The sequence below is a fragment of the Oncorhynchus masou genome, unplaced genomic scaffold, assembly GCF_036934945.1.
Source record: "Oncorhynchus masou masou isolate Uvic2021 unplaced genomic scaffold, UVic_Omas_1.1 unplaced_scaffold_2897, whole genome shotgun sequence".
Classification (NCBI taxonomy): domain Eukaryota; kingdom Metazoa; phylum Chordata; class Actinopteri; order Salmoniformes; family Salmonidae; genus Oncorhynchus; species Oncorhynchus masou.
In genome coordinates this window covers 5,898-15,343 of record NW_027009321.1, presented here as the reverse complement: position 1 = coordinate 15,343, position 9,446 = coordinate 5,898, and positions in this window count along the sequence as shown.

The window sequence follows — 9,446 nt, the reverse complement described above, 5'->3', positions numbered from 1 at the left end:
GGTAACCGTGGCTGTGGCACGTCCCTTTAACCACACTGTGTAAAACAGGAACAATCCAGGCGTTCTGTGAATTCTTTTGACATCCATGGGCCTGGTTATACAGCCCAGTGTTATTGCAGTTCTCAACAAGAGCCATATTGTTCTGATATACGATAACAGTGTGGAGCAGCTGATGTGGGAGTCGTGCTGGAGATAAAGGAGTCCGAGGAAGCAGAAAAGTGAAGAGATGAAATAGTGAGTTGTTTTGTTAGAATGTCCAACCGAGAGGAGTAGAAGGAGTGTACACATGGTTCTGGCGTATTCCAGCATGGGGAAAAGGTGACAGACATTAGATCGAGCCCTGGAGACTTTGGCAGGGTTTATACTCAACAGACCCCTCACACTAACTCAAACCGTTTCAGTCGACATTTGTAATTACTTTTTGAGGGGATGAAATTTGAGCTTAACCAAATGAAAGCACCATTGCATAAAGGGCAACCCTTTAATCAACTTTAAAGGGATTCCCCGCTGGGGGAAGAAAATGACTTAATGATCAGTTGCTGCTGCTTCAGCTACTGTTGATAGAAACTGTAAATGTTCAGGCTTTAGGAAGTCCCGAGTCTGCACAGTTGTGCAACATATACAGTACATTACACACTACTCGTAGCTATAGGTCTTGCCAAACAGTGCAGCCATAGTTTAAAAGAGAAGGCTTAAAATACTACCGAATGTGCATCTGGAAATGATATGACAATGGAGTGAATTGAAAACGGTTGCCATGGAAGCAGTTCCCTTCTGAGAATAGAAGTTTCTTAAGGTCGACTCAAAATAAAGCAGTATTAAGAAAACAACACACTAACCATCATCAGTTTATGTTTCCCTCACTATGATACCTGTCTGGTCGACCCGCCATTTTAGTTGCTGAAATAAATAGACTACTTTGTGGCTGCATGTTGCCATTTGTAGTTATTTCCATTAATGAACAATGGTCTGTACGATAATGTCCATCTGTCGATCTACTATATTCTGTATGTCAGCTGCAAGTTCCAAATGGGAGAGAGAAGCTGTTTCCAAGAACACAGGAAGTCCTATCTAGGCGAAGAGCATTGAAACATGCTGCCAACTAGCCTGAGGACAGACAACAGGACATGACCCTGTGCCTGGACAAAATCAACTAATTGTCTCCCCTCAGTGCCATTGTCAGAGCTACACATGTGGAGCAGCCATCAAACAACAACAACCTGCTATAGCCTGGCCAGGAGAGAATGTTGATGTTCTTGATGAAAAGACGTTGGTGAGGTCACCATGTTTGCCACTGACCCCTTTACCCTCGTATCCTATGGTCTATTTGCTGAGTTACTAAATATACATAGCATTTGGCCAGGGGCTCTCTACGTTCATTGGATGAACAACAAGAGAAAAGCATGTATTTAAGCTATGTTTCAGGCTGCAGAAATCGCATGAAAAGCTATTATACCAGCTAACAGAGGGTTAATGCAGTTAACACGCTAACATAGTATAATGAGCTGCTATGTCATTAACTGTGACCTGCTGTTAATTAGGTTAAACGGGAGCTTACATGTGCCTTAGAACATGCTAGACCACCTATGTAGCTTGCACATTTGGTTTATCACTTAAACCTAGCTGTTTCGGTTGGCTGACACCCAGATTCCTCACAAGATCTTTCAAAACACAGCCCGTCGGTTCCTTCAAGTGCAAGACAAGCCTAAATTCTGTAACCTCAGGAAAAAGACAAAAACAATCAGTGATTAAAAAAACATTATTTGAGAATGTCTGGGTGTCGAACACACTGAATCAGGCTTGCAGTCGGACGGTATTTCCAGTCTTGCCAGTTGGCTAGGAATTTGCTTATCTCCTATGACAACAGCACTGTAGGACGGATGATGAGATCAATGACCTCATGATCGGAGTGGAGTTGAACTCTGGCTACACTATTGTCCTGTCCCTGTAACTCTGACGGCTGATGATAAGCTGTACTACACAACATGGATTTGGGGAGGTTAACTTTAGAGACGCTCTGTGAAATCATCCTCCCTGTCCCACCCTATCCTCTCCCCTCCACTGGGAAGACAACCAGACCAAAGCAGATTTTTGAAACACTATCCACCCTCCCTCGCCTGCCAGCCATACTCTATGATCTCTACCTCCTCTCCCTCAGATGGGGACCAGAGAATCAAAAATACAATAACAATGAGAACAGCATCAGCAGAATATCAAGCAGGGCCCTGGAACCGCTGGAGGAGCCAGTCTGTGTACAATGCCCCATCATGAGGCTGTGGTTGTGTGTCTGGAAGACTGTCGGAGAGCCAGCAGTATGCCAGGCAGAAAGGCCTGTTAAGTGAAGGCAGATGAATGTGTTCTTCTCCCCAGTTTATTGAAGCCCAATAGACCCTCCCACCTCCTTTCCCCCAGAACCCACAGACAGAAAACTGGCACGGCACTCCACTAATAACATTTGGATGCTGTTCACATTGTCTTGTTCGTTACTTGTTGCGGTATGTGTTGTTGTTCTTTCTTTGATGGTGAGCCTTTCTTTTGTGCTGCCGTACCAAGGGGGTATGAGTTGTGGAAGGATTACTGCTTTGACATGTTTTTGCAGGAATCACAACAAAACCCTCACCCTACCCCTCTTTCTTCATCCTATTATCAAACACCTACTCAAACCGAGAATCTAAGCAGTTTGTCATTATCCTTCAGGGAGTACTATCAACGTACATCATATCATCGGTCTAATTAGCCTGTTAGACAGCCATTAACAATGACTCATTGTTATCAATAAACAAGGAACATGCTTACATTATGGCTCAAAGGATGTCCAATGTGGCACACAGATAGTCATTCTTTCAGATAATGTTGGTCTTTCCAAATGCCAGCGTCGGTGGGAGCCATTGGGGTGTCACCCAAGAAGACTAGTGCACTGTTCAAGGAGGCAGCTGGACCTGCTTTTCAGAGCGCACGTGCACAGTTCACTGTGGGTGTATCACAACAACAGCCACATCAACTGATCCCAGGTCAGTACCCTCTGACCTCTGCCAGGTGGGGATATGAAGTACACCATGATCTCTTCTTAGCCACAGTACACTAGCTTTGCCAGGGAGGCACAAACAAGTCTGTTGTACTAGAAAAAAGGTGCTATCTAGAACCTAAAAGAGTTCTTTAGCTGTACCCATTGCAGGCCCACGGACCAATAAAAAAAGAAAAGAAGCTCAGTCGGGGTCTCAACTTACTGTTGAGAGTTAGAATAATAGAATACAGTAAGCACAAATTATACATTTGGTTGTTCATCAGCAGTCACTCAATTAGCCCATGTCAGCTACATTTTTTTTAGATTGGTAAGTTAGCAGCCAGCTATCTAAACTTGTAATAAGATGGTCGAATTATCAACCGGGGTGGGGCCCATTGATCATCAGTAATCATATTAAAAACTGCAAACATCCACCCTATTGGCAGAATTAGTAGAATTGCCTGAAACTAGTTATAACGTTTAAAAATTATCTTTGCCCTATGGCAAAATGTGTAGAATTGCAGAAAACTTGCTTTTAAATTGCAAACATTATCTCTACGCCCCATGGCAAAATGTGCAGAACAGAGGAAATTAACTTTATTTGTTTTCTTCTCTTTGCTGTCAAGATGGGGCCACTAAAATGGTGGGGGTGGTGAGTTCCATTTTGTTGCGGCCCCTCCCCCATCAAAGTTGCCCATCCCTGCCATAGGAGAAACCTTTGAAGAACCCTATTTGCGTCCAGGTAGAACCTGGAACTAAAAAGTGTTCTACCTGGAACCTAAAGGATGCTCCGATGGGGACAGTCAATGAACCTTTATGGAACACTTTTTTTTAAGAGTATATGACCACTGTGAATCACATCTGCAGTAAACAAACATTTTGTTGCTATTTTTCATAATATACAAGCTCTCTTGACTCTTGACACAACTATATCCACAAAAAGGATTTTGTTTTTGTTAAGTTCATAAATCATCAATTATTAATACTAGTGTGCCTCCCAGTGGTCATTTATTGATGATGCACCACTATTTGACGACAGTTTTTCTCAGTTGCTACAAACAATTTTTGGATCTGTGTTGAAACCTACAGAGTGCGAATTAGACTGTGACATTCAGGGGGTCTCTATTTTTCTTATTCTACAACAAGTCATTAGGTTTTCATCTGATTGTAGAACAAATCACTTAAAAAAGTAGGCTACCTGCCTACGTTCGACCATTCCAAAATAATTCCAACTTCCAAACAGTACACTTTTTGCATGTCTTAGACCACCTTTTGCAAAACTTTAAATACAAATGTCATCAGTGAATACAAAATTCACTGCTAAAGACCTACTCCAGCCTCATTGTGACCTGTTCATCATGTGTTTTTACTTGGCCTTTCACACGTGACAGGAGAAGTGTGCTGGTTTCTAGTATTTGTTTTGCTCACAGAATACTTACACATTATTTTCCATATTTCCCTCCCTTGGTTACATAATTTTAATCATAAGAGAAAAGTGTGCAATTGACCTTTCACTAAGCTCCCCCCACCCCCTTGGTTACTGTTGCAACCTCCGACAACATTTTCCCAGGACACTCAATCCCCTCACAATGATCTCAAACTGTGGTTCTAATACACAATTACATTTAACACAGACTACTTCTTGCTAATTAGGACACTCTTGGGTATGATGTGGTGGACTGTCATTACAATTACTTCTGGGAACCTGGTAAAATTGTGTTTTTAGTGTAGCTAGCCACTGAATGGCTCTGAATTCACTGCCAGCATGCAGTCAAAGCTATAACCCCTTGTAGAGCTAACTAGTGCTCTCAAATCTTATACTTATGTCGACAGCAGGTGGGAGTTGAATTTATAACATTGCTAACTTAGCTAGCTAACATACACTACCTTTCAAAATTTTGGGGTCACTTAGATATGTCCTTATTTATGAAAGAAAAGCAAATTTTTTGTCCATTAAAATAACATCAAATTGATCAGAAATACATTGTAGACATTGTTAATGTTGTAAATGACTATAGTAGATGGAAACGGCTGATTTTTAATGGAATATTTACATAGGCATACAGAGGCCTATCATCAACAACCATCACTCCTGTGTTCCAAGGGCGTGCTGTGTTAGCTAATCCAAGTTTATCATTTTAAAAGGCTAACTGATCATTAGAAAACTATTTTGCAAATATGTTGGCACAGATGAAAACTGTGAAAAGAACAGATTAAGGTGGGCAAAAGAACACAGATACTGGACAGAGGAACTCAGCCTAGAAGGCCAGTATCCCGGAGTCGGCATCCCAATTCGCCAACTCCAATGGGGACAGCTAGTCTTACTGGGGTCCGACACATACATTGGAAAAATACATTAGAGACAAAAGACAAAAGACTACAATTTACATTTACTTAAAAACATTAACATGTGCTGCATCTATCAGTTACACATACATGTCAGTATATACACTCGACGGAACGACTTGATTAGTGTAGTGTCAACAACGTGAGCCACTGCCAGCTAGCCTACTCCAGCAGTACTGTATCATTTCAATCATTTTAGTCAATAAGATTCTTGCTATCAAAAGCTTAACGTTCTGAACATTCGATAAGTGTAGTCCACTTGTCATTCCAATCTCCTTTGCATTAGCGTAGCCTCTTCTGTAGCCTGTCAACTATGTGTCTATCTATCCCTGTTCTCTCCTCTCTGCACAGACCATACAAACGCTCCACACCGGTGGCCGCGTCATTGTTTCCTAATCTGGTGGTCCCAGCGCGCACGACCCACGTGGAGTTCCAGGTCTCCGGTAGCCTCTGGAACTGCCGATCTGCGGCCAACAAGGCAGAGTTCATCTCAGCCTATGCCTCCCTCCAGTCCCTCGACTTCTTGGCACTGACGGAAACATGGATCACCACAGACAACACTGCTACTCCTACTGCTCTCTCTTCGTCCGCCCACGTGTTCTCGCACACCCCTTAGAGCTTCTGGTCAGCGGGGTGGTGGCACCGGGATCCTCATCTCTCCAAGTGGTCATTCTCTCTTTCTCCCCTTACCCATCTGTCTATCGCCTCCTTTGAATTCCATGCTGTCACAGTTACCAGCCCTTTCAAGCTTAACATCCCTATCATTTATCGCCCTCCAGGTTCCCTCGGAAATTCATCAATGAGCTTGATGCCTTGATAAGCTCCTTTCCTGAGGACGGCTCACCTCTCACAGTCCTGGGCGACTTTAACCTCCCCACGTCTACCTTTGACTCATTCCTCTCTGCCTCCTTCTTTCCACTCCTCTTCTTTTGACCTCACCCTCTCACCTTCCCCCCTACTCACAAGGCAGGCAATACGCTTACCTCATCTTTACTAGATGCTGTTCTTCCACTAACCTCATTGCAACTCCCTCCAAGTCTCCGACCACTACCTTGTATCCTTTTCCCTCTCGCTCTCATCCAACACTTCCCACACTGCCCCTACTCGGATGGTATGTCGCCGTCCCAACCTTCGCTTTCTCTCCCCCCGCTCTCTCTCCTCTTCCATCCTATCATCTCTTCCCTCTGCTCATACCTTCTCAACCTATCTCCTGATTCTGCCTCCTCAACCCTCCTCTTCCCTTTCTGCATCCTTTGACTCTCTATGTCCCCTCTCCTCCAGGCCGCTTTCCTCCCCTCCCGCTCCGTGGCTCGACGACTCATTGCGAGCTCACAGAACAGTGCTCCGGGCAGCCGAGCGGAAATGAGGAAAACTCGCCTCCCCTGCGGACCTGGCATCCTTTCACTCCCTCCTCTCTACATTTTCCTCCTCTGTCTCTGCTGCTAAAGCCACTTTCTTCCACTCTAAATTCCAAGCATCTGCCTCTAACCCTAGGAAGCTCTTTTTTTTATTAAAGCCACCTTCTCCTCCCTCCTGAATCCTCCTGAATCCCCTCCCCCTCCCCCCCTCCTCCCCTGCAGATGACCGTCAACCATTTTGAAAAGAAGGTCGACGCTGCATCCGTCCTCCCTTGCTAAGTCTCCGACGACACCGCTGGTTCTGCTCACACTGCCCTACCCTGTGCTCTGACCTCTTTCTCCCTTCCAGATGAAATCTCGCTTCTTGTGACGGCCGGCCGCCCAACAACCTGCCCACTTGACCCTAGCCCACTGAGTGCCGCTCTTCTCAGACCATTTCCGGAGACCTTCTCCTCCTCACCCAACGCTCATCAACTCATCCCTGACCGCTGGCTACGTCCCTTCCGTCTTCAAGAGAAGCGAGAGTTGCACCCCTTCTGAAAAAACCTACACTCGATCCCTCCGATGTCAACAACTACAGACCAGTATCCCTTCTTTCTTTTCTCTCCAAAACTCTTGAGTGGGGCACGTGCCGTCCTTGGCCAGCTCTCCCGCTATCTCTCTCAGAATGACCTTCTTGATCCAAATCAGTCAGGTTTCAAGACTAGTCATTCTAACTGAGACTGCTCTTCTCTGTATCACGGAGGCGCTCCTCACTGCTAAAGCTAACTCTCTCCCTCTGCTCTCATCCTTCTAGACCTATCGGCTGCCTTCGACACTGTGAACCATCAGATCCTCCTCTCCACCCTCTCCGAGCTGGGCATCTCCGGTGCGGCCCACGCTTGGATTGCGTCCTACCTGACAGGTCGCTCCTACCAGGTGGCGTGGCGCCACCTGTCTCCTCGCCACGCGCTCTCACCACTGGTGTCCCCCAGGGCTCTGTTCTAGGCCCTCTCCTATTCTCGCTATACACCAAGTCACTTGGCTCTGTCATAACCTCACATGGTCTCTATCATTGCTATGCAGACTCACACAATTAATCTTCTCCTTTCCCCCTTCTGATGACCAGGTGGCGAATGCATCTCTGCATGTCTGGCAGACATATCAGTGTGGATGACGGATCACCACCTCAAGCTGAACCTCGGCAAGACGGAGCTGCTCTTCCTCCCGGGAAGGACTGCCCGTTCCATGATCTCGCCATCACGGTTGACAACTCCATTGTTTCCTCCTCCCAGAGCGCTAAGAACCTTGGCGTGATCCTGGACAACACCCTGTCGTTCTCAACTAACATCAAGGCGGTGGCCCGTTCCTGTAGGTTCATGCTCTACAACATCCGCAGAGTACGCCCTGCCTCACACAGGAAGCGCGCAGGTCCTAATCCAGGCACTTGTCATCTCCCGTCTGGATTACTGCAACTCGCTGTTGGCTGGGCTCCCTGCCTGTGCCATTAAACCCTACAACTCATCCAGAACGCCGCAGCCCGTCTGGTGTTCAACCTTCCCAAGTTCTCTCACGTCACCCCGCTCCTCCGCTCTCTCCACTGGCTTCCAGTTGAAGCTCGCATCCGCTACAAGACCATGGTGCTTGCCTACGGAGCTGTGAGGGGGGAACGGCACCGCAGTACCTCCAGGCTCTGATCAGGCCCTACACCCAAACAAGGGCACTGCGTTCATCCACCTCTGGCCTGCTCGCCTCCCTACCACTGAGGAAGTACAGTTCCCGCTCAGCCCAGTCAAAACTGTTCGCTGCTCTGGCCCCCCAATGGTGGAACAAACTCCCTCACGACGCCAGGACAGCGGAGTCAATCACCACCTTCCGGAGACACCTGAAACCCCACCTCTTCAAGAATACCTAGGATAGGATAAAGCAATCCTTCTCACCCCCTTAAATGATTTAGATGCACTATTGTAAAGTGGCTGTTCCACTGATGTCAGAAGGTGAATTCACCAATTTGTAAGTCGCTCTGGATAAGAGCGTCTGCTAAATGACTTAAATGTAATGTAAATGTAAATGTAATACACACAACAAGTAGTTCACATGGTGGAGAGTTGTTGTGCCGTGAGGTGTAGCTTAATTTTTGGCACTTTAACGACGTCCTGTAAATGAGACAGAGAGCTAGCTAGCTAACCAGCTGAGCTAGCAAACAATGTAACTAAAGCATAATTTCAGATTCTAAAAAAATACTCTATCAAAAGGTTCTGCATTTCAAGAATCACAGTAGCAAGTAGCATACTGTTCAATAATTTAGCCATTTTAGCATTATTATTTTGCTAGCCATAACCCTCACTACTCACTCACTTTTTCATGCTATTTGAACGTGAGCTTGGAGCTCTGCAATTGGTTAGCCAAAATTCTGGGGCGGGTAAATTGTGGTCATTGTTTCCTGCAATCCGTAAATACTACTGCACGAAATTCTAAATTACCCCATCAGTGTCATACCACAATATAGAGAAAGATCTGTCTAATTGTTATGTAACAATACTGTGGACATGCAGAGATGCAGAAAAATAAATTGGGTTATTTCTTACTCCCAAATCATCATCTCCAACATTGGGACGTTCCAGTAGAAACATTGCTTTGGTGTGGATTTAGGCCTATAGATTATTATCAGTTGTGTTCCTTGTATTCACCTTTCCTTAAGTTTCTGGTTTCTGTGTGCCAATGGAAAGTCTCCAAAACTATGACCAAACCAGCCTTTG